The sequence below is a fragment of the Castor canadensis genome, chromosome 7, assembly GCF_047511655.1.
Source record: "Castor canadensis chromosome 7, mCasCan1.hap1v2, whole genome shotgun sequence".
Classification (NCBI taxonomy): domain Eukaryota; kingdom Metazoa; phylum Chordata; class Mammalia; order Rodentia; family Castoridae; genus Castor; species Castor canadensis.
This window is the reverse complement of record NC_133392.1, coordinates 15,025,475-15,052,385: the sequence shown is the minus strand read 5'-3', so window position 1 is coordinate 15,052,385 and position 26,911 is coordinate 15,025,475. Positions and strand designations below refer to the sequence as shown.

At 39.6% G+C, this 26,911-nt stretch overlaps 1 protein-coding gene across 2 annotated transcripts in view; it reads right to left on the bottom strand.

Annotated features, from left to right (window-relative positions):
- Window positions 1-26,911, bottom strand: part of Gfra1 (GDNF family receptor alpha 1) — a 194,500-nt gene that overhangs the window by 57,748 nt on the left and 109,841 nt on the right. The gene's annotated exons all lie outside the window — the stretch shown is intronic.

Genomic DNA, 26,911 nt, shown 5'->3' with positions numbered 1-26,911 from the left:
GCAAACAAGGCACCAGGAGCATGTCTCCAGCTCTTGCTCAGTAAACTGAAATTAGGATAAAAAAAAAAAAGCAACAAATTATATACTTGTTCATGATACACTATAAAAAATGATATGCTGAATGCAAGTATAACTGCCATGCAATCCTCCAGGAATATAATTATGTAATAAATGCATATAGTACATGCTAATTACTATATGATTACAGAGTAATTACATGGTTATTTGAGCCCAGAAGACAAAATATTATGCCAGCCTCTCTAAACAGGAAGAAGCAACTATGACGAAGCTGTATTTAAGTTTCAGCTCATAGGCCATTGGAAGGAAACCAGAATAAATCACATAAAAATTTGCAAACCTCAATTACCACTTAACTCAGTACACACAAAATGTCAGCTCTATGACTATTGAAGTTTCCGATTAGGAAACTTCAGCTAGGATTTTGGACAACATTTCAATGGGCTTATAAACCATAGGCCTTAGGAACCTCACACAGCATATGCTGCTTCTGTGCCCTCTGTGCCCATGCTGCCAGGAAAATCAGTGCCATTTGCTGCAGGACTGCCCCTGTGTGGTCTGGATGAGACCGTGGAGGTGCTGGGGTCCACTGGGTGGCTGGATGTTCTGGCCAGGGCAACATTCAATGGGCAAAGTTACCAGTGAATACATAAGAGGAATTAAGCTCAGGAATCACACAGAGGTATTTCTGCAGGCAGAAGGAAATGATAAAAGCCCTTCCAGAGCCAACAGATAAGACGGCCTGTGGAAGATGTGCCAGGGACCTTGTGGAGAGGGCAGGAAGTCTGCAGAGAGGCCCCACACAACTGTGGAATTAGACACCCTAGCAAGTTATTGCTCAGGCCCAGCTCCTCCATGGATTCTATGACTCTTTTTCATTCTTTTTATGTATCCCCAGTGGACAAAGGCAGTTGAGAAATCACAACAGGTTAGAGAACTGACAAGAGAGGGAGAGTCCAGGTAGGCTGGGTGTAAATGGCACATGGAATATTATTCTGCCTTAAAAAAGAAAGAAATCCCGAGATCCATGACAACATGGATGAACCATGAAGACAGTAGGCTGAGTGTAATAAGCCAGTCACAGAAAGACATGAGAGGAAACTCATACGAACAATCTGAAATACTCAAACTCATAGAGGCAGAATGCTGGGCTGGGGGGATGGAGAGTTACTATTGAAAGAGAATAAAGTCTCACTTCCAAGTTGACTCATTTCTGGAGCTCTGCTGTCCAACTTCCTGCCTATAGTTAGCAACACTGTATTACAGACTTAAAAGTCTGATAGGAGGACAGGTCACATGTTAAATATTCTAATGAAATTAAAAAAAAAAGGGCAAACCCCAACATTTCAGGGAAAGAAAATCTATCCCTCATCCACTGAACATGGATAACTTACTTTAAGAACCTGCTCCCTGGCAATCTGAAAGTACAACACTATACTCTGGCAGCATGAGATACACTTTATTGAGCCCCAGTTCATATTTCTGTTTATGACATCTGAATCCAGCACACTCGGTGTGGAAGCCAGTAACAAGATCTCTAGCCTAGTGAGCTGTGCAGGCCAGCAGCTGCTCATGCAGCTCTGCAGGTTTAACAGGTGTAACTGGCGCTGTCTGTCCATCAAGAGTTTCCCAAGCCAGCTTCTCTGGTCCACACTCAGGCTCCCCAGGACTCCATGAGGGAAAGAGCCACCATGTGCCCTCACATGGTCACCAGCGCCGCCGGGCCTTGATGGCACTTCTAGCCTTCTGCTCTTTTGAGACTTCTACTGCTGTGCCATTGGGTCCAGGGACAGTGACTTACGTTCTTGAAGGTCTACAGTTCTCTAGATTTCTAAATTATGCATTTTTGATGATAGTCAAAATAAACTAATAGACCATATTCCAGATCATCTGGATTAGGCCTTTAAGGCTAGATAGCTAGGTATTGGTCAGTACAAGATTTTATTATCTGCACTTACATCTGAATTACTGTCCAATGAATGGCACTTTGTAATGTCTAGCTAGAAAGAAAATAACAAAGGTGTCAAGGTGGGTTAACATGCAAGGGATGTAGCCAGTGATATATGAGCAAATAGTTCATGGAAGTTCACATGGAGAAAAATGGCCAAAGGATGAAGTCATTGCATGGCACCCGGTAACACAGGCTGGCTAAACTCAAATGAATCGTGCTGACACCTAGTGCTCCATTCAGAGGGTAAGCACTGATTTAGTTTCAGCAAAACAATGTCATCTCTTATACTAAATTCATGCTTTTATCTTTGATTCCATTGATTTCAAAGTTTTGTTTGTTAATTGTTTAATTTGTATGTGTTGCTTTTATAGTTAAGAAAAAATGAAGAATAAGAGCTTTTTATGTTTACAAATTTAAAATAAAATTATAATAAAATAATAAAGGTCAACACATGACATATAGGAAATTTCTTTTTCTCTAAAAGTAGTCCATGCAATAATACAGAAGTTTATAAATTTGGCCTAGTGTGTATCTTGTTGTTATAATGTGGTTGCCTTTTTAATGTTGTTAAAATTATATAAGCTATTAATTAAGCTTTTCTTCTCAATGTTATCAAAAAAAGAAAAGCAGTATTTTAAAAGAGAAGCTTTCTACAAAGTAGAAACAGTAAACCATTTTATGTCTAAACTTTGAACTAATTGTTCAAAGTTAACTTCATTTAGTGGGGCATATGGGTTAGCTTCTGTTGATTCTGTTTGCATACATATATAACCCTCACCAGATACCATCTTCTTACCATTATTTCAGAGCCTGTCCCAAATTCCAGAACCTGGCACAATCAGAAGGGCAGAACCAATTCACTCATTTCCAGCTCACAGGTCAATGTGACTTTCTTTTTGCTTTGGACTCTCACTGACACAAAATGTTCTTATGATCCTTCTCAACATGATAAATAAATCCAGCATTACCCAAACACAAAACAAAACAAAACAAAAGAAGAAAATAACAGGCTAATGAATGCTGCTTACAAACACAGATAGAAAAATATTTTTCAAATTTTAGTAAATTGTATTTAACAATAGGTTAAGAGGACAATGCCTTATGAGCAATTAGGGCTTATCTCAAGAATCCAAGATTGGTTTAAAAATTTTAAATCAATGTAATTCACCACCTTAGCAGAACATAAGAGAAAAGCCATATGACCATTTCAGTAAAAGTAGTCAACAAATTTCAACACTCATCATAAAAAGTGCTCAGCAAATAGAATAGAAAAAAATTTCCTCAAGCAGCTGTGAAAGATCTACAGCTAAAAAAGTCACATCTCATTGTGTAATACTGACTGTCTTCCTCTAACATCAGGAAAAAAGGATGCCCATTATAATCATTTAGAGTCAATAGTGTACTGAAGGTCCTAGCCTTTGCAATAAAGCAGTAGAAAGACATAAAATATATAAAGATTAGAATGGAAGACATCTCTACTTGCAGATGACTTGGGATACACTAAAGCACCCACAAAAAAACCTACTAGAATAAATACAGGATTTTTTTATCCAAAGATATAAAGTTAATATAAAGACTCAATTTCACTTTCTTTGAGTTTACAATTTTATTTTTGATCGGACAAAGTAATTACATATATTTATGGGGTACAATGTGATGTTCTAATATATATTTGATATTGCGCAATGATTAAACCAAGCTAATTAACATACTCATCACTTTTATGTTAGCTGAAAAAAATTAAGAAATATAATTTCATTCACAATAATAACAAATAATAAAAAAATCACTAAAAATGAATTTTACAAAACGCATGTAAGAACTCTACACTGAAAACTAAAAAGCATTGATGGTAAAAATTAAAAAGACCTAATAAATGGAAAAATATACAATGTTCATGAATAAGAAGACTCAATATTTTTCTTATGCCAATTATCTCCAAGTCCTAATGTTTTGGGATTCGCAAGCAGATTCTAAACTTTATATGGAAATAAAAAGGACCCACCATAGTCAAAGCAATTTGAATAACAGAGGAAGAACTTACACTAACTGGACTTCAAGATTTTCAATAAATCCAGAGTAATCAAGAGTGTGGGATTACATAGGCATAAACAAATTGGAACAGAAGACAGAACTCATAACTGTACCCATGCCAAATATGAATAGTCATTCATTTTTGACAATGACACTGAAGAAATTCAATGGGAGAAAAAAGTCTTTTCAGCAAATGGTGCTAGAATAACGTGCTAGCAATGGAAAACAAAGGCAAAACCTGTACCTCTACTTCACACCTTGCACAAAAAATGATACAAGATGACTCCAGACTTAAAAAGAAAGCTTTTAGAAGAAGCAAAAGATAATCTTGAAAGTAGGCAAACATTTCTTAGACAGTACAACAGAATGTAATAAAAGTGTGCAGGGCCCTAGGCTCGTGACCTAGCACTGGAAAAAAAAAAGATGTAAAAGGAAGAAATGGTAAGTAAGAAAGTAAGAGTTCATCACAACACTTCTGCACAGGAAAAAACACTGGTAAGAATATGTATAGAGAAGTCACTGACATGAGTAAATGTTCACAAAGCATTAATCAAAGGACTGGCATCTAAAATGAATTAAGAATGCTTAAAACTCAACAATAAAAAAGAAAACACCTCCATTATAAAACAGGCCAAGTATTTAAACATATAAATGCTATTAAGCACATGAGAACTATTCAGCATCATTAGTTATGGGGGAAATGCAAAATAAAGTCACAATAAGATATATCACTCACCAGCAGCAATGGTTAAAATTAAAGACTGATAACAAATGTTGCACAAAAAAATGTGGAGGTCCTAGAAGTCTCATGTCTTGTTAGTGGGAGTAGAAAAGGGTCCACCTACTTCAGAAAAACATTAGGAACTTCTTATAATACTAGACCACCTTTCCTGAGATCCAGCGATTGTAATTTAGGTGTTCAATCTAAGAAAAAAAAAAAAAGAACCTATATCCACAAAGAGACTTGTGTAAGAATATCATTAAAGTATATTGATAACAACCTAAAATTGGTAACAGTTCATGCATCCCTCAATAGGAAAATGGCTTCACAAACTGTAGTCCATACACACAATGTCTTTTTTTTTTTTTTTGGTGGTACTGGGATTTGAACTCAGGGCTTCACATTGCTAGGCAGGTGCTCTACCACTTTATCCACATCACTAGCCCCATTCCCACAATGGAATACTACTCAGAAATGAGAACAGATCAGTTATCAATATGTGCAACAGAAAAGATGATTCACAAAATTATGCTGAGTGGAAAAAATAAAAGCTTTTTGCAAAAAAGTATACATGGTATGATTATGTACTTAACAAAGTTTTAGAATAGGCAAAACTAAATTATGATGAAAGAAGAATTCCTACTAGACAACAGGAGTGAGAACTGGTTGGGAAGGACTAAGAGGTAACTTTCTGGGGTGATAGCAATGACCTGTACCTTGACAGAGACGTTGGTTGTCCGGTTTAGGGCAAAACTCAGAGAATGACACACTTAAGGTTTGTACACATATAAACACTAACTCCAAAAGAAAAGAACTAGACAAATAGTGAACACTGGTTAATGATCTGCGTGCTGACGTATTTAAGGGAGGTGTGCAGATATTTTCATTTAAAAAAATTTAGAGGGATGGATAGATGTTTGCTCCTAAAACAACTACATTCAAATGTCAGTGGTAGAATGTGGGTGCTGGGGACACTTAAGTATATCTTCCACGATTCTGCATGTTTGTAAATGTTCACAATAAAACACTGGAAGAAAGTAGACTCATGTATACTTCGTTGTTACCCTTTTAAAACAGGTTTCACATGCACAGTTATGTACACTATATGGAAATGATTCTCAGCCACTCCCTCCCTTTTACCATCCGACCTACCCCTCACAAACCCACCTCCAACTCTCCCTTGGGCTCTGTGTTTAAAATAAAGTCCCGAAATCACAGGACGTATAAACAAGTGCTGAGTTTCTGCCTGGTAAGAAGATTGATCCCCCATACCTATGAAACGGGTCCCCCCCTGCACAAAAATGCTACTGCTATGACTGCAGAGCACAGGGAGGGTACAATTGGATTTACACCAGCAGAGTCGCACCCCACTCTCCATCAGCTCACACTACACAGAGGAGCAGGAGCAGGAGCACGCCTGTGTTTTACGATCTGGGCACAGCGCCTTGTCGCCTGTGTGGGAAGGCTTCGGAACAGCTTTACCATAACTTTCGGTGCCCTCCTCTCCACAGCTCATTTTAGAGCTCAGCATTACAACACTGCTCCCCCTCCCCTCCACCTCTAATCTCTCCTTCCATCAGCTGTTATTCATTCTTTAACTTGCTAGAGTGTCTGAAGATGGTTTCTGAATGGGAATGTTCTCAGAAATGAAGGCTGTTTACTAGAAATCCTTTGGTAGGGGGCAGGGCATATGCGAGTGGGTTGTGTTCAGCTAATGTTCCTCTGCAGTGTGGGCCCACACTGTATTATAGAGAACGCCATTTAACCAGCTTTTCATTTCAAACTTCAACATAGCCATGTCATTACTTTGCAGGTTACAGATTGCTTTCTCAATCAGCATTGTAGGCCTTTCTAGCTGGGATCTATCACAGTGGGATTTCTTTCTTGATTTCTTGGACAAGAGAGGGATAATAATCGTCACAACCGGAGGACCAGATCCCAAAACAGGGAAGACAAAGGGCCAGGTGCTGCAATAGATAAGGAGTCATGGATTTGGGGTTAGACGTGGTCCAATCACCTAAGCGTCTTTGTATAACTCAGCGCTGCCTATGTGGGGCTTGGTTTCCCATTTGTGAGATGAAACATATAAGGTCTTTTTAATCCTTAAGATTCTTCGGCTTGATATAATTTGCCTATTCTGATTATAACCTCAACTATTTCGATAAAATAATGACCAGGAACAATAAAATCCCAGCAAGAGATTCTTTGCACTTAAAGGCCCTGACCTCTCAGCTGTTTTGGGGCTCCAGAAATTACACAGACCGGTGATTTCAACCCTGACCTGCAGGCACAGCAAATGCAAAGGCTGTACTGCGAGACATGGAGCTGTCAGGGATAAATTATACACTGGGAGAAGCATTCATATTCTAAAATCCTCTGGAGCAAGGGACCGCCTTCCTCCCAAACACAATCCTCACACTGTCCCAAATCAAAAAGCCTATCACTGTGGCCAGCACCCTTCGTTATTTACACTTAGAAAATGCCACCATTATTGGCAAACGCCAGTGCCAGCTAACCAGTTGAAATGATTCAGGATGAAACAGAGATGTAAGCAAGTAGCAACCCATTTCTATAGATTACAAGTGGAATCTAGCAGTACGTATATTAAAATCTGCATTTGATGCATTGTATTAAACAGAAACTCACAGTGCGAGAGCACAGTTCACAAAGGATGGCCAGTTTCTGGGTATCTTTCTGCCTTTCTTTTAGGGCAGCAGAACTGAATTCACAACTTGTTCCCTTTCTTTCTGACTTGATTAATTACCATGTTAACATAACTACTGTTCTTCTTCTAATAGTCTCCCTCTAATGTGTTATCCCAGCAAGTAAAAAAGTGGACAAAAGGTTCTAGGATCTTCCCAGGGGGAGGCAAGCTTTTCTGGAAGCTCATGTTGATAGTCTCATCTGATAGCAGCATGGATCAGATGGCTAATCTGTTCATATAGGTTGTGACCCTGGTAATCAATCCTTCAAGAGCTTCACCCTTTCCATCTGAGGGGGTGCTAAAAATTACATTTAAAATGCACGTGTTGGTCCATTTTGTCATTCATACACTGTTTCAGAACTATTGTATTACACGATGATGAATTTCCTCATAGTCCTGTTTTTTCATACCTTACACTACTACATTAAGCCTGAAGCCATACCCAAGTTTCCTCTGAGGTTGACAGCAGTGGAATTATTTTGAATGTCTATGAACCTGGAAATAATTCTTTTTGTCTGGTAAAGACAGTTCCCAACATAAACCACAAGTCAAGAGATGGCCTCATTGGTTAGACTTCCCCTTCCTTAATGTACATACTGTCACCTGCTTGCATCCCCAACCCTGCTGCCTCCAAACCTTAAAAAAATTAGATGTCTCCTAAAAGTGGTGGGCAAGTCCCATGCTTACTGCTGCACAATGATTAATAGTGCTGTCTCAGCAAATGGGATCATTACATTTTTAATTAACCTTTCCAACCTCCTCCACCTTTCCTTTTGCTATACATTGGATCCATGAAGTTTTCTATTTGTTTATGTTCAACTAAGTTTGAAACAAAGGCATGAAAAATGATAACGGGAGATGCAGGAACTGTGGCTCTCGGTGATGTGCCTAGTAAGGTGCAGAGCCCCACTGTGTGTTGGATGTGGCGACAAGCACTTAGAACTTGGTGGCTGAGTTCCCACCTAATTTTTGTTTTGGCAGCTTAGCGTTATTTAATGGCTTTGGCTACCAGGAAACTGGCTTTATAAAATCTCTTTCAACCTAATTATAATTATACTGTATAAATCATACAATGATCAATTATAAAAATCCTGGGTTCATAAATATTTAACTTAGCATTTAAATCCACACTGCTGGAGTGCATGAAATTTCTAAGCCCATCTCTTTGCAAACAACTGCTTTATTACAGTTCCAACGCCAATTACTGCAAACTGCACCAACTCTGTCTTATACCACTCACTCAGGCATGTATTTGAGCATAATGCCTTTCCAACTATTAAGATGGCACAATTTAGTTATTTCTAAAATATGCATGCCTCCCATTAAAAAGATTTTTTTTTGCCAAGACTTCTATTGCTATCTTTTAATTCCTCAAGTATGGAGAGGCACAATTATGATATTAGACATAAAAACACTCATTAAAATATATTTTATCTAATGTAAGATTGATTCCGAGATAATTGAGGTCAGATTTGTTTGGAAAATGGATTGTGACATGTGCAAATGCTGATGCAAAGAGGAAATGATCTTCTAGAAGGACTCAAGCAAAACAGCTAAATATTTTTCAGCAAAATCATAAAAGCATAATTGGATTTCAATTTAGTAATCGTGGGCCGAAGACAGGCCATTTTTAATAATCTAATTATGTGCTCAGGGCCTACCCTAGAACTCAACGACGGCTACAGAACTATTAATTGTACTCAATCCTGTTGCATCCTCAACCATGAAATTCGCTATTACATGTAGGACTGGCTGTCAGTGATGGGGATTTTTTTTTCCAATCTCGGATAATTTTTATAACATCTACCCATGCCTACTGCTTTCATTTCCTACAAGTGAAATCTTTTAGTGACTTTCTCTGGACCAGAAAAGTAGCTGAGATTTGTGGTCCTTCTACAGATGAAATGCACAAGGAAGTCTACAAATATTTTCCCTATTTTTATGAAGACACAGAGAGTAGCCCTTGCTTTTTGTCTAATTTTCATTAATTAAAGGTATTTAATTGCTAACATCTCATTAGCAGTAAAATTAATGAGTACTTCAACCACAGGAAAAGATCTGCATGATAATGTAAACCTAATTCATTTCATGGAGTACAAAGCATCGCTCCACTAATACTTAGCCTACACTCACTCTACTGATATTTAGCGATTTCAATGGTAAGAAACTGAGCAATATCTTCAAAACAGGGGCTGCTTCTTCCCAGGGGACACAACAAATGTGGACCAGGCAAATGATGAAGAACCCATGTCCTCCCTTACTTCCCACCAACACACTGCCATAGAGAGGACTAACTGGAAGAGAAATATGGAGCAGTTGGTTTTTAATAATTTCCAAAGTTACTATTAAACAAAAAGCTATCCTTATAATATGCAAGCACTTTTAAATTAGCATACTCAAATTTAGGAATGCCTAAGTGTGGGTCATGCTGCACACTTATCCCAAGGAAGCTGCCAGTATTCCAAATATTTCATGGAACTCTTTCCTGGGAGCCTGAGGCATGTTCTTTGAAATACCCTAAGCCACACTGAGTCTCTGCACTGAGGTTGTGTTTTAAAAGCCAGACGTTATTTAGCACTAAGAGTGTTGAATAAAGTAGGCAATGATGTCGGCAATGCCTAGGGGTAGAAAAAATAAGTGCTGGATACGTGTAAGGATTTCTTCCTATAGGTGACTGACTAATAAATCACTTCTAAATAAATGCCCTGAAGTGGCTCTCCCAAAAAGGTGTTGAACCAAAGACAGTCCTAGAATAACTGGCTTCTCTAGGGGGTTACCTGGCAGTCGAACAGTCACTTGAATGTGTACATTCGTGGTTGGATTCCCTAGCTACAATCATAGTGTATACCTCCTGTGTTCCTCCAACTGGCTGGAGCAAAAGGATGTGACCAGCAGGTGGGCAGAGGCCCGAAGGTCACTCAGACTGCACAACTTTTACAAATTGTCCTGGTCTCTGATGCACACAGAAGAAAACACTTGCATTCTAAAGGTAAGAAATCCACTGAAACAATGACGAAGGAAGAGGCTGAAGATCCTATTAAGTAGCCGAGATGATGCTGAGATAATAATGAATCATTGATCAAGTCTGTGGTTGTCAGGGCCCTCACAGTGAGGATTTCAGCAAAGATAAGCTAAATATCAGGTCTTTATTTTTAGTTAAAGAGCATAAAATTCAATGCCTTTCCTCCCACAAGCCTATTTACATACCTGCTGTGCTACCTATTTGCCTTCACCTGCTTCCCAATTAATACACCATTAAGCCTCTCCACCTGCAGTGGCTTTTACCTTCACCACAGCCCTGAAACCATCACTCATCTGCTACACTTCAATTGTTTCTTTTGGGAAGATAAACAAAAGCTGCAGGAATAATGATGGCAGGACTTTGCATTTTTAGGGCATGGGTAGCCTGAAGCCATGGCAAGATTGGGAGGAAGAGTCACTTGTTAGGCAAGAAGTCTAAAGTAACTTCACTGCGTTCCAGAAGATGTGGAAGGACTGGCCATGAACTGCTCAGATATATGAAGTCTGGATTGTATGTACATATTTTTCAAGATGTTTTGTTGCATTCCAGGTTTTTCATGTTCAGTGGGTTAGTAAGATTTGATTTCATTGTGGACTCTTAGGTCACCTGGTATAGTGCAGATAATTATTTTTGTTTTATGTAAACAGACTCACATAACTCCTACTAGCACTGACCAAACGTGGATACTCATTTTGTTTCAGTCTTTAAATTGGTTCCAAATGCATTCACATATTTATCCTCTGAGCCCTGGTATAATTCCTGTTAGGTCCTCATTTGATGAAGTATACCAGTTAGCTTAAGTATCAAGTTTAAACCCTGGAATATTTATATTAAAATTCCTTAGTCAAGACCTTAGTCAAGAGACTTCACCTCTGCAACAAAATCTGTGGCTCTGTCTCCTGCAGGAATTGCACAGCAAATACAACTATAGCCTCTTGGTGGTGGGCACCAAGCTACTTTTCCTTGGGGGTGGCTCTCCCACTTGGCTCTTGTCCCTGGGATACTGTGAATCTATGGAGGCAGGCTGTTTCCGATATGTAATTTCCTCAGCTTCTCACACACGTGTGTCAGCTGCTGTGTACCTGATTACATGCACTCTACATAAGTTAAGAACCCCATGCTAAATGAGAGCCACCCTAGCACCCAGAAGCTGATATTCCTATTCCCATCTAGCTGTTTGCTCAGTCTCAAGCAGGTATCATTTAGGAAACTGCATGTGTCCCACTGAAAACTCCTTCAAGCTTCACAGTGTGCCTTTCCTAATGGAGCCTAGGGCTTGCACACAGCTAGGTTTTGTGAGAAATGCCCACTTGAATAGTTACATTTAACCCTGGGCAAGGCTGAAGCTGAATGCAAGTGTCGAGTTCACAATGATTCCATCAGCTTTATGCCTAGAGAGATCAGGGTGGCATTTAGCACAACAGCCTGGGTTCAGACCAGCTGCTAATGCTACATGAAGCACCCTGGGATACACCAGAGGTACAGGGTCACTCAGGCATGAGAAGTAAAGAACACTGGCTTCAGAATGGCTAGCTGTGCTGGCCTTCCGTGAGGAAGGAATAGCAGGATGAAAAGCTGCAGTGGATCTCTCTCTGTAGTACAGCCTGGGTCCCTGTCCCTGCTCTAATGCACAAGGCTGGGTGTTGCAAGATATCTTGTTTTAAGACACATACAAATCTTAAAAGAATTGTAAGAAGCCAGATCTCTGTGATTTCCCATTCCTATCACAATATTGCCAAACACAGGTACTAATTAGCCTTTTACCCTTTGGCCTTAAAAAATGAATAATGAATGGCCCTGAGAATTTCCCCCTAATGTGTCTAGAGCTGCTTCCATTACCAGGAAAGATCAGTCTTCTCCTGGTGGCAGTAGCTAATGAACCAACCCAGGAGAGCTGAGAAGGTGGAAGATAAGGCACAATGTGGTTCCTACGGTACTAGCACAAAGGTGGAAGTGGGGACTGGTGTGACTCAGGAAGGACGCTAACATTTCAAGGGACCTAGTTAGCCTTTCAAGAATCTCTCTCTCTCTCTCTCCTTAGTACTAGGGTTTGAACTCAGAGCCTCACCTTGCTAGGCAAGCACTCTACCACTTCAGTCATGACCCCAACCCTTTTTTGCTTTAGTTGTAGTTTGGATAGGGCCTCATGCTTTTGCCCAGGGCCAGCAGCAGATTGTGAGCCTCTGGCATAGCTGGGATGACAGGTGCACACTGTTGTGCCCAGCTTGTTGGCTGAGACAGGAGTCTAACTAACTTTTTACCCAGGCTGGCCTCAAACCACAATACTCCCAATCTCTGCTGTCCAAATAGCTGGGATTACAGGCTTGCTCCACCATGGCAATAGCTACTAGTTTTAGCTGAAATGAAATCCATCCCTTAGACTCTTCTACAAGTATCTCACATGAAAAGTCCTATTCAATATAAGTAGGATCATATTTAGTGATGGCTGAATTAATAAAGGTTGAGGTTTATGCAGTTCACAGATTTGGCTTAGGAATCCATTTATAAAAAAATCATTAAATGTGGTTTTAGGAAAGATGGATGAAATAGCATCATAATACAGAGCCAAAGCTTCAGAAATCTAACATATACCTTAAGTTGGTCATGTATTTCTACGTTGGTGACTGCATGTTAGAACAAAGGAAAAAAGAGCAAATGTCTAAATCTATTTCTTGACACCAATGAGAGCTCTTCTTTGTGTGGTGAAGACTTCCTTAAAGTGTCAATAACTCAGGAATTCTTCTGCATTTGAGAGAGAACAGAAAAGAAATTAGAAATGTGATTACAAGCCCTACACAGTCTGGAAAGGAGAGGAATCACTGTGCCCTACAAGAACCGAACATTGAAGAGGGAGAAAGGTATCCACACGAGATTAGTGTGTCTGTAAACACATAAAGTATAGAAGTCCCATATTTTGAGAGTTGAAGAACAAAGCTATCCATCAATGTCCTGCCACAGATCGATCAAACAGAATGCTACTGCTGAAAACCTAATAGTATGGTGGTAATAATGTAGTCATAAAACCTCCAGTCCATAATTGACTGCTTCCACTTGAAGTGAACATGTCTCAAACAGTGACTAATGCTCACCTAAAGATTCCACTTGTGTTGAATGACAATCAGTTACACCTCACACAATTCTCAGTGGATCGTTCATGCAGGACAGTGGCCCAGAGACAGACACAAAGGTGGCAGGAAGAAAGTGTATTCCCAAATGAGTGGCAGGTAGTTTAACTGGGGGTTGCATGTTCTCCTTTGGGCTACCATTTTTTGATGGGATAAGGATGCCGCTTGCAAGCAAAGTAGCATGGTTAAGAAATGTCAGAGGTAAGGGAGTCAGTCCTATGAATGCAAGTCCTTCTAGGGACATCCAGGTCTTCACAGTACTGTAATTCACATGACTGCATCCTAATCAGAGCTATGCTCTGTCTCCTGGCAACGCATAATTAAGCAGATGAACCGAAGGGGTAAGGAGGAGGTGCACTGGTCACCTGACTGGGCCTCTGTCCCTTTTTTGTTTGTTTTCATTCGGTTTAGGCAGTACTGGGGTTTGAACTCAGGGCTTTGCCCCTTGCTAGGCAGGTGTTCTACCACTTGATCCATGCCCCCAGCCCTTTTTTGCTTGTTGCTTTGGTTATTTAGTTTTTGCCCTGGGCTAGCCTTGGACTACAATCCTCCTACCTATAGCCTTTCCAGTAGCTGGGATCAGAGGCATGAGCCACTGTGCCTGGCCTCTTTTGTTTTTGTTTTTGCTTTGTTTTGTTCTTTAAGTTGCTGGACCACTGTGAACCTGGCTGGAAAACAGTTTGGTTAGGCAGCTCTTCAGAGACAAGAACCATATGTGTCTGGGCTGTTAGCAATGAGAACTGAAGTTTGAACATACAGCTTCCTGCTGTTGCTAGCTGACAAAACAAAAGGTTACCTCTTGGTACAAATTCTAAGCCCCAACTGAATAGGCAGAGACCAGGAAGTATGGGATTATTCATGGGGGTATTTGCCACAACCTTCATGATCAAGTTCAATGATATTCAACCATGCAGCAGAACAGAGAATAGGAAGGTCTGTGTTATGTGAATTTTGCCATTTCATTTTGTTATCTTAAAATGTGAAATTAGATTTTACCTGTACTACCAAAATACCACTTCCAGTTAGGTGATGCTTAATTTCACATCTGATACTTCTTCCCTTCTGGTTCAGTCTTGAGTGAAAGTCTCTTTTATGTCAGACTCAAGTAAAATGAAGTCATCCTGGGTCTCATTATCCCAGAAATTCCCCAGACCTTTCTGTGCCCTCAAATGTATTTTCAAGTTTCCGTTTTTCAGTTAGCCAGAACTGTTTGTTGCCAAAAGCAGAATTTTTTTAAAGCTACATTGTAAGGTTCATTGTAACTAAAAATTTTAATTAATATGTCTGGTGGCTTCTAATGGACTTTGAGCGTGTGTCAGATTGCTTTGTGCCCTTTGATGTATACTTAAAGGTAATTGGGTAGTCTTACTGATGTATTTTTAAAGAGCAAACTATTGATTAATAATGCCTCAGTATTAATATAACCACTTTGTGTAGATCAAGCAACATCAACAGTAGAAAACCCGTATTTATCCACAAATTAACAACTCTGTATAGATCTGTTACTTTAAGCTAAATGGGGTGCATCCACTCATTACCTTCCAACAGGGACTGGACTTCTAATAAAGATTAAAGCTGAAGCTGACCTTATTTTTCCCTGGCATGAAATGAATGCTATTTGCTGTGCCATGCCCTAGTGGAGGAAGAGAATAGTTGCAGTAAAGCATAGGTCCACTTCCCACTCCGACAGCCTGGTATTTTTAATGCTTTCCTTGATGAAAACGTTTCATACTATGGGAGCTTTAATTGCTGGCAGTGCCGAGCAAAACGAAATAAAAAATGATTGTGTCGTAGGATGGAAAGGGGGGATGATCCCAGCTTTATCCCTGCTTAAAACCACTTGCATGGCTCATATACTCCAAGTGTGTGCTCACTCACATTGAATTACTGCAAAAAGGGAGAGCTGGAGAATTCTGGAGTCTTGTGATGAACTACATCCCGAGGCTGAGTTTTAGAACACTGGGCAGAGCACTTCTCAAACAAACTGGAACAGTCGGTTCTATTTTTTTTCAACACCTAGAATGCCTAACAAACTCCACTGAGAGGTGAGCTTGAATAAAATTCCTGGTTGTCTTTTCATAGGGTGATGGCTCCACTAACCCCCGCAGGCAGTCTGCGTAAACAGTTGGTTGAGTGGCCAAGACAACCTACAAACAGCAGCAATGGCATTCACATTTGGAAACTCTAAGGCAAATTTCTGAAAGGGTCACTTTGTTCTGAGCTGATAACAAAATATTCAAAAATATCCATAAGTTGTAACTGCTAACTGAATGTCATTCAGATTTATGGTAGGGTCGGGGGGGGGGGGAGGAATATCAGCTGGCAGGGCTCCTTGTCCTTGTTTTTCTCTCTCTCTTTCTCTCTCTCTCTCTCTCTCTCTCAAATGAACATAGAGAATTTAATTCTGACTCTCCAACCAGCTGTAAGAGCTACAGACAGGGAAGTTAACATAGAGAGAAGTAAAGAACTTGCACACAATGTCACTTGATGAGCTTACCAGTACTCTTGGAAGATGACTAGAATATAGACTCAAGTACCCCAATCCTAACCTGGTGCTTTTTGTACTACACTGTGTTATGACCTACAAGTGCTGATGGCTTTGGTAAAGGAGGTATGCTGACCTAAATTCCCTGATACTGTTCTATATGAACATCTGAATGACAGTCTATCAAACCAGTGATTCTTAAGTTTCTCTGAACATAAAAATCTTCCGAGAAGGGGTCAGGTGAGGTGGCATCTGCCTGTGATCCCAGCTACTCCAGGGGCAGAGGTAGGAGGATTGTGGTCCCAGGTTTACAGGTCAAAAACCCAAGACTCTTCCTAAAAACAAACTGAATAGGGCTGGAGGAATATCTCAAGTAGAGTATTTGCCTAGCAAGCATATAGCCTTGAGTTTAAATCCCGAGTACTATTAAAAAAAAATCTTCTACGATGTTTGGGTTTTACTCCCTTACATACAGTCTGACTTTGGAGTGGGTCTGAGGCTAGAACCAGGAATCTGTATTTTACTCTCTCTCCCTATGTGATTCTGCTGGACTGTGTCTTGAGAAATACTGTGCTTGCTAAGACAAAATGTCTTCCTAGAAAGCTAAGTTTATTAATGAGATTAATTTCCTGTGTACAAAAGCATATGACGAGCTAATGGTAATCTAAGTTATAATAAGGATGCTTTAATAACTCTGTTCATTCACAGTGTTCCTGCTATGCTGTTCAGTGTTTACTATCAGATAGGGTCTTAAATTTAGCCCATTTATTTCATGAACATGAAATAAATGTAGGTATTGGGTTGGTTACTTATGAGGAATACAAGAATAATGTCAGCTAAGCAAAAATAGTTTCTTCTTATTCAAAACGCAAAGGAACTTTTGTATGTTATATATTATGTATATAAATACATGTTCATAATTATATATGAATTTAGCAGAAGCTACTGTTGTCAAAGAATGAACTAGTTAAAAACAGCCTTGCAACAACTGGGTATCTCCTTAAGAAAGATAAAACTAGACTTCTAAGGCATCCATAGATGAAAATAAATTATAACAGGAGGAATTAAAATATGAAAAATAGAACTTTAAAACTTTTAGAAGAAAATGTAGATAATCTTTATGAATTTAAGATAGGAAAGGAACTTGTAATTTTTGTTCTGTTTTATTTTTTACTTGTACATATTCTTTGAGACAGTGTCTCACTATGTAGCCCAGACTGGCATCAAACAGTCATCTTCCTGCCTCAGCACCCCAGCTGCTGGGATTATAGGCGTATACCACTGTACCCAACTTAAAGTAACTTTTAAATAATATACGATACCTCTGAATAGATGGATAAACTATTCACACTTCATGAAAAATTTACAGCAAAATATTCACAAGGCAAAAAGAGAAGCCACAGGTTAGGGAAAAATATGTGAACATACAAAGTGACAAGAGAATAGTTTAAAAGAAATTATGTAATATCCCATGGATCAATATGAAAGGAAGAGATATGATGAGGTGATCAATAGAAAAGACTGTCACACATAAAAATATATTGCATTAAGATAAAAGTCCGAGGCTGGAAAAGAAAGTTATTTCAAATTGAATAGCAAAGAGAGTGATACAAACTTTTTTAACACAAAACATCTTAATGGTATTATTTAAACAGATGCTGGCCAGAGACCAACCATTAAACTAGTATCAGTTCACTGAAAACAGTAAGCTTTACTTTTATCTTTAAATACCTGTGTTATAGTATTATGCAAAGTATACCCTTTCAAATTACTGAAACTTATGCTGAAATATTTTAGATGTCAATTTAAAAAGGTAGGAGGAGTCACAATTTTTCAAGTTTCTTTTAGAGGATATCTGAGCAGGAGGTAGAAGACATCACCTAAAGCTACCCTCTCAGACACCTGAGTAACTACAGATTTTCATCTTACATTATTTATTTCTCTAATAAATAATAACAGAAGACAGGACAAATACATTAAGGATAGTCACACAATGAAATCCTATGAGTGACAGTGAAAATAAATGAACAAGAGATGCAGTGTGTCAAGATGGATAAATCTCAAAACAATGTTTGAAAACCAGGCAAGTGGTGCAAGTCTATGTGCCCAATGGTAATATCTATGTAAAAAATCAAAGCCTTGACAAGAAGTGTGTACATACAGAATACTCACACAATATGTATATATTCATATAGACTTGTATATGAAGTCCAAAAACATGCAAGATAATGACCAACACCAAATCCAGAGAGGAACAGAACCCAGTGTCTGAGAGATCTCCAGGTTTCCTGGGGCCAAATGCACTTGTACTATAGGAAACGCCTCTTTAAGAATGCAAGGGCTGCAGGCCTGGCTCAAGTCATAGAGCGCCTGCATAGCAAGTGTGAGGCCCTGAATTCAAATCCCAGCACTGCAAAAAGAAAAAAAAAAGATGCAAAGTTTTAAACAGGAAAATACGATGTGATATGTTTGTAACTGTATATTCTGCATCATCAATTATATTCCTGATTTTGACAGAAGACTTTCAATTTGAGTAAGTACCATGCTTAATGATTTGAATTTTTTTCCATAGACTAGCTTATTTTAAACCTTTGTAAAATGGGGGGTGAGAGGTAAAGGGGTAAGGGAGAGTAATGGAAGGTGTTGAATGGACCAAAGTAAAGCATACCCACAGTGGGCATACATTGAGAAACCCCTTTGAACATCAACTTAAATATTAATAATGAAAAACAGGACTGTAAAATAGGTATGGGGAGGGGGACTAGTGGGAGGAGGAGGGTGAAGGAAGGAGATTAAGGTGACGGTATATGGTTGATAGACTTCATATACCTATATGAAACAGAACTAAGAAACCTCTTGCAATTGCTTTAAGTGGAGTGGGGAGGGAGTTAAGGGGGAGAGATGATGGGGACAAAGTAAATAATGTACATTATAAGTCTAATTGGAATTGTCACTATGGATCCTCCCCATATAATGAATACATCCTAAGAAAAATTTTATATAAATCAAATAAAACCTGTCTCTCCCCTAATATCCACAGACATCCTCTAATATCCTCAACCTAAGACACATTCATGTCCCTTTATGATCCAGTACCCTCATGTCATGTGGCTAGTGAACACTCTGGAAGCCATCTTCCATCACCCCACTGACATCTCTAGCAATAACTTAACAATACATAGAATTGACTGGAAACACTCTACTAAACCCAAAGTCAGTGTATCCCTGGCCCAATTTCTCCATAGCCAGATGCTCAAATATCTCAGACCTGTCCAATCCTGCTGGACAGGGGAGGACATAGGTCAGAATGGAATGAGACAGGGTGCCTCACTGATTGCAACTAAAATCTCTTACTTTTGCAAATTTTACAAAATTTTACAAAAACATATACTCATGTAAACACATTGATAGGGTCTTTTTACAGCTTGTGGAAAGGAAGGGGTCAGAATCTTAAGCTTCACTGCCTTTGCAGTAAATCCACCTTGAGGATGTGGATCAGGAGATGACAAAAAGAATATCTAATGGTGTGTATGTGTTTGTGTGTGTGTGTGTGTGTGTGTGTGAGAGAGAGAGAGACAGAGAGACAGAAGTCTCAGATGCAAATATGGTAAAATGTAAAGCTTAGAAGAAACTGGGTATACACATGTATATTGTTTACACTTGTTTGCATATTTGAAATATTCCATTAAGAGACATGGACAGCCTGCTTAGTGTGCATGCCTCCTGAAGTCTCCTGGGAACCAGGCTGGGGGAGAGCTGTAGAAATAGCTTGGAAAGAGCTCTTTAGCCCTGGGATCAGGGGGTGGAGGGGGAGGCAGCCTTCTAGATCTGGAGGCAGCTGTCAATCACCAAAGGTCAAGCTTATCTGCACTACTGGTTGGAGCTGGGGGTTCATACCACACCACTACATCTAAAAACACGTGTGGTGAGCCATTCTTCTTTTTCCAGAAAAGACCAGATTTATGCCCTGAATCTACACAGAAAAGGCTACCTGTTTTATCAGGACAAAAGAAGTTGCTAGTGCCAGGCGTGACTCTGTCACCACATGTCACTTCACATTGGCTGGCACATGTAAAGAATGACACAGAAATCTGCCACCTGCCACCCTCTCACACAGTACATCAAACTTCCTTTTGTAAAACACTTCAACAGCAGCCGAGAGAAGATTTCCTTTATGAACTATGATGCCATGTCGGTGAAGGAGGGTGAGCTGAAATTTCCTTCCTAGAATGGGAGACAGCAGAGAAAGAATGCTGCCAAGGTCCCTAGTTAAAATTAGATCCTCTATTCCCACCTACAAGAGTTCCTCCCCCAGATAATCCGTTTCCTGGCGACCCTACTGGAGGTGTCAAAAAGCCACAGGTAGCCTGTTTTAGAATATGAGTTGTAACAATTTCTGCCTAAAATGAAGGGTATGATGAGATGTCACAGCTGAAATTCCTTTCACTGAGCTTTAATCCAGTGTGAGAACAAAGAACATTGAATATGTGTATTGGGGGGGGCACTTTGTCTTTTGTTGTCACCTTAGAACACTTTAAAATAATTACTAAGAATCAGAAACTTTAGAGCAGAATGTGACCGCAGAAAAAATCTAGTTCAATATTCTGATTTAAAAGTGAGGGAAAACAGCAATATGCCTGAAGCCACATAGCTAAGCTAGGAGCAGAGTCAGGAGAAGAACGCAAATCTTCCCACAGTCAGCAAACATGACTGGGGCCCAGTGATTACAGGCACAGCCTCTTAACCAGAGCCCTAAGGCTGCTCCCTAACTCTGACCTCTAAAACCGTGTGACCTTGAGCAAGTTACTTAACCTCCTTTCCTCCATTTTCCCACCTGTTAAATGGGTAATAAAAGCACAAACTTCCTCAGAAGGATGGTTTGGATATTTATAAGATAATGTAGCCTAGCATAAGCTAGTACTAATTGTCTTGGTTGTTGTTAGTTTTATCATTAACCACGACACTTGCTTCCTCCCGCTATCACAAGATTGATCCAGGCAGAGCTTTATTGGGTATGGGGGTTACAGATTGACTGGCTCACAAAAATAAAGCAATCATTTCCATAGGACATTTCCATATGAGGGCTTTTGTAAAATAATTAGCTTTGATCTTAAGAAAAAGAATCATTAAACAGGAGGAGGAAGCTTATTTGAGGACACAGAGAGAAGGATGAGGAGCCCGGAGAGCAAGAAATGGGACAAGTGAGAAAACTGCATCTGTATTCTAATGGGATCAATTTTAAGTTGACTCAAATTAAATTCCAAATGCCTTCTTTTTTTTTTTAAGGAAATAAATTGTTCTAATAACAAGAGCACACAGGCTCTAAGAACTGCTGCTCATATCGAAACAAGGTATTGGCTGTACACTGCCACTACGCATGCGCCCTACTAGCCTGGGGGGTCACCATCAGCTACCTCCAACCTCCAAGGTTAGGCACATCTATAAGGGATGCTTCTGGCAGGTTCCTGTAAGACAGAGACACTGGCATGATGGAGAAGTAATAGTAAATTAATAAGGATCTCAGCATGCTTGGGAATATTCAGGGTCTAACAATGAAGCCATTACTCTTTATCTCCTTGAATTCCAAGAAAGCAAGAAATAGCAGCACAATAAAAAAATCTTTCATAACAGTTGATTAGAAAATATGGCCTGCAGAAGATCAAGCTCTCGTCGCACTGTGCACATTAAAAATCCAAATATGTTAGAGAAAAAGGGATTTTTTCAGCCCCCCACAGCTTTAACACAAAGGATAACATTAATAAGATACAATTTAGATTTGCATATTTTAATAAGCTAGGGATCAACGGAAACGCATAGCTGAAGGGGGTATTCAGCTGTGTGCACACTAACCGCTCACTCCACACTGGAGAAACAGACGCTTCTTCCCTATAAGAACACACCTATAAAATAATTCTTTCTTTGATACATCATTACTTTTTAACAATTTTCAAGTGTTTCAAATAGGTCCAGGTGAATGTCACCTGCTGATGGACTCAGTCTTCCCTAATAATGCAGATTCTCACGTTAAATGACCTCGATGAAGTAATTCATCTAAGACTTTTGCTCTCTTGCATATTCCCAGTTATGTAAAAATAATGTTGTAACTCCTCAGGCTGTGTAGCACCTGAGTGTGGTTTATATTTATCAAAACATTGTTGTTAAAAACAAATCCACTATCATTTTGAAGCTTGAAATCGGGGTCCCAGGGGCCAGGAGAAACCCATACAGAAGCCCCCTTCTTACCATGTTCTAAGTCCTCTGACAGTGACATACCAGGGGGAGTAGATGCAATTATACCCTTCTAGAGATTAGTTACTGTATTAGTTACTATTCACTGAGTGTTTACTACATGTCCACTATGCTATCAAACTGTGTGCCACACTTATTATCTTACTCTGTTCCCTTCACTTTAAAAATGAGGAAACAGAGTCCCAGTAAGGCTCAGTGGTAGGGCAGGGACTTAAGTTAATGCAAGTGAACCCCAGCGCCTAACTTCTGGGACTGCTGCTTTTCTAATGGTCTAGTTAGTCCTTCTCTTTCCTGCACATGCTTTTCCCAGCTCACTGTTGTAAACCATCTCCAGCTGGATGTGGTGATACACACTTCTAATCCCAGCTACAAGAAACAGAGATCAGGAGGATTGTGGGTCAACGCCAGCCTGGGGAAAAAAGTTAGTGAGATCGCATCTCAACAGACAGACTGAGTGAGACCCTATCTGAAAAATAACTAAAGCAAAAACCCCAAAACAAACAAACAAAACATGGTCTGGAGCCACATGGCTTATGTGGTAGAACACTTGCTTAGCAAGCAAGGTTATAAGTTCAAACCCCAGCACCACCAAAAAGATAAGTAAAATATAATAATAAAAATAAACCACCACTCTAGAGGCATTAAGCTTATTTCTCAGGTCAAAGAGAGATAAACTTCCTCTCACCTCCTTTGCTATCCCACTGGTCTTCTTCATTCAAGAAAAGCCCAACTGTAATGAATTTCCATCCCAAGGCCACCCATCCTTGTCTGCTGCTGTTCTTACCTACTATGCAGTCTCGTAGGTAAGGAATATGGAAATGCCCCTGAGAGCTACACAGTACATGTCCCTCTGGGTGACGATACAGCTCCCTAAGGACTGCACCCCTGTGAGGCCTCCCCAAAGCCACAATATGACTAAGCTGGGTTTACCAGCTGCATCTATCAGATAGTCTTCCAGAAAACTGGTGTTGGTATTTTCTGCTGACTGCTCAATCCCAGAATAGATATCAAGGCAAGCCCCTTACAAGTCCCAGATGTGCTTTCTGCTTTTTGGTTTCCATGGACACACATGGGTTCTTATTCCCCTCTGCGAATTAGGAAGTTGAATCAGTTTCTCTTACCCACAATCAAAAGACCATGGGCCATGAAACATTCCAAAGAGAAGCCCTGATGGCCTGAGGAAGCTCTCAGGAGGGTGGTACCTGCTATAACACCCATACCTGCTATAAGGCCAGATGGGGAGAAGGACCCTCTGAATCACAACTACTGACTATTCCCTTGCTTGGACGTGGCCCATGATCAGTAGTATGAGACTGGAGCAGAAACTTTATCCAGTATGTCACTAGATAAAATGAGTAAAGATAGACTTGAATGGAAACAATGGATCTGCTAGGAAGGTGAAAGACTGCAATCTCCTACACAAGATGGAAGAGAAGAGGGCAAGTCTTGAATTTGCAAATGACACAGAATGAGGCAGACCAGGAGCTGGTGGTTGGTGAGGGAAGGAGGCAGGAAAAGAAGTCTAATACATTGGAGACCTTTCAGGAACAGAGTCCAGTACAATGGAGACCTTTCAGATCTTCTTAAAATCCGGCTGGACTTAGGCTAAGAACAAATGATCATTCGTTTATTTTTTTTTTATTGCATGTCTACTGTGTTCAAGAAGTGAAACATAGAGTTTAGATTCCAGTGGAGAATAAAGCAAGTCAAATAAACAACTATATAAACAAGATTTGTTGTACAAACAGATTAATATCATAAACTGAGTGAGGAGTGGATGCTACTGCTGTAATGGAGGGAGTGTAGTCAGGGGGAACTCTCTGAGAGCTAAGGCAGCCAAGCCTGGAGCAGGGAAGGGTTGGTGGTTTGGGGAAATAAGGAAGGAGGCTATTGTGTCTGGTGCATGATGTATGAGAGGATGTGGATAGGAAATGAGGTGGGAAAGGTTGCCAAGGGCCCAATTGTGCATAGACTCATCAGCAGGGAAAGGAGTTTGGATGTTATTCTAAGTGCAATAGGAAGTCACTGAAGGTTTCTGAGTGGAGAAGTGACACATCCGATTCAAGTTTTATAGTGGTCATTTTATCCACTCTTGGAGAATGGATGGGTGTGATGGCATAGGGGGACCCAGACAGGAAACAGGAATACCAGTGTGGAGGCCATTGCAATCATTCAGCAGCCTTGGTTGTATAAGCACAGCACTATCTTCACCACTGCAGTTTTAAAATGTTCCCCCAAAGGCACCTCTGGAACAGCATGTCACTCACTCGGCAGCAGTCTGCCACACTCCATTATAACCATTGCAAGATTTTGCGTCTTTTATTTTGTATTTTTTGGTAATTTTCAAAATCACACAATTTTGCTACCATAATCACAAAGCAAAGCTACACTGTGGACTTCTTAACATAATTTAGATTTACTTTAATATCTGCTGCACTAGATTGGCCAAGCTGATAACATTGTAAATAATTACTGTTTGTTAGGAAGAGAGCAGAAACAAGAATTTTTATTGAGCACTGAACTGTGTGTTAGCTCCAGAGTGTGTTATAAACTTGGTCTTATTTAATGATAAGCACAACCATTGATCCAGTCATCTAATCATCCATCCATCTATCCATCCATACATACATACATACATACAACTAGCAAATACTCCAAGTCCTCCTTCATACTGTGACAATTTTACACACCAAAAAAACAAGCCCAGGACCATTAAGGATTGTATTTAAGACTGTAAAGCCAGTCATCTGTGGAATTCACCAGCCAGGAGAATTGCTTAGAAGTTGTACACAAAGGTTCTCAGGCAATACAGAGACAGGGTGAATCAGAGCCCTGCTGGACACCTGCTAAAGCCTTTCTGAGATCTCTGAAGGCTACCATTTCACCATCCTGATCCTTGTATATGTCTTTCTGGAACTCCTAGAGCAGGAGCAAATTTGTACAAATGAGAATTAGAGAGCTATGAAAAGTGAATAACTCCTATGCATACCTAGTCAGGTCAGGGTCAGGCCTTTGCAGAGCAACAGACTTTGTCAAATATGTCCCATTTACACAACCCAAGAATTCCCGATAGATTGAGTGTACCTTCTGCTTGAGAAAGTGAATCTCCATTTCCTTAAGAAACCACTTCATATAGCTTCCATTTACTGGAGAGTTATTTAAAAATTAGTGATTCTATCAACTGTGACAATAATACAGCTCTTAGAAAATGGATACCTATAGGTTGGCCCTCCACCTCCTCCGGTTCCACATCTGTGGATTCAACCAATCATGGTGGGAAATAGTAGAAAACAATTGCATCTCTCCTCAACAGACATTTTATCTTGTTATTATTCCCTAGATAATAAAATCTAACAATCATTTTCATAGCATTTACATTGTAGTAGGTATTTTAAATCATCCAGAGATGATTTATAGTAGACATGTTGTACATTGGTTTTTGCAAATACTGTATCACAGTTTATATGAAAGACGGAGCATCCTTAATTTTTCATATCTGTGAGGGGATCTTGGAACCAACAGCAGAGACAATTGTATTAATGACCTAGCGTAGGCAAAGATCACTTAAACAAAACACAAGGAGTACTTAGCATAAGGGAAAACTCATAAATTAGACTACATTCAATAAACAAACTTGTGTTCATCAAATGATACCATTTGAAAAGTGAAAGGCAAGCTACTGTGTGGGAGGAAATATTTGTAATACATTTATCTGATAAAGAACTTGTACCCAGATTTTATAAGCACTCTATGAATCAATCAGAATAAGACAAGTAACCCAGAAGAACAGCAGGCAAAACACTCAAACATGCACTTCACAAAAGAGAACATTCAAGTGGCAGAGAGACAGAGACAGAGAGAAAGAGAGAGAGAGAGAGAGGGGTGCTTAACATCATTGGTTATTACACCAAGATGGCTGTAATGAAGAGACAACATAAAAATAAGCACAGCTGAGAAGATGAAACACCCAATGCACTCAGTGAGCTGGGGGTGTGTCAATTGTACAACCACTTCAGAAAACTAAACTCTATGGCAGTACTAAAGCTGAAAGTAAACATAAAAACCAGAAAGCTTACTAAAATGAAATGTGTGTACATGTTCATCAACAGACACAAAACTTTTCATTGCTGCATTGCCTGTAGCCTCAAAATTGGTACAACCACAGTTCTAGTAACTATAGAGTGGACAGATCACGATGTTGTCACATGATGGAATAGCTACAGCAATGAAAATTAACAAACTTTTGCTAGTGCCATAATACGGATGAGTTCCTTGAACATAATAATGTCAAACAAAAGAAGCCAATCTCAAAAAGTAAGTGATTATATTAATGCATTTATATAATGCTTAAACAGGCAAACCTAACCCATGCCGGTAGAAGGCAGAATGGAAGCTACCTTTGGGGAATTAGTGACTAGAAAGAGTGAGAGGGGGCTTTGGGGACCTCCTTTCTTTATGGGTTGGTGCTTACATAGTTTGTCCACTTGGTAAAATTGTATCTGGCTGTGTTGTTGTGGTTTGTTCACTATTCTGTAAACTTCAACAAAAGATCATTTCAAAATTAGCAATTCCTAATGCCTTTATCACAAACACTTATTGAGC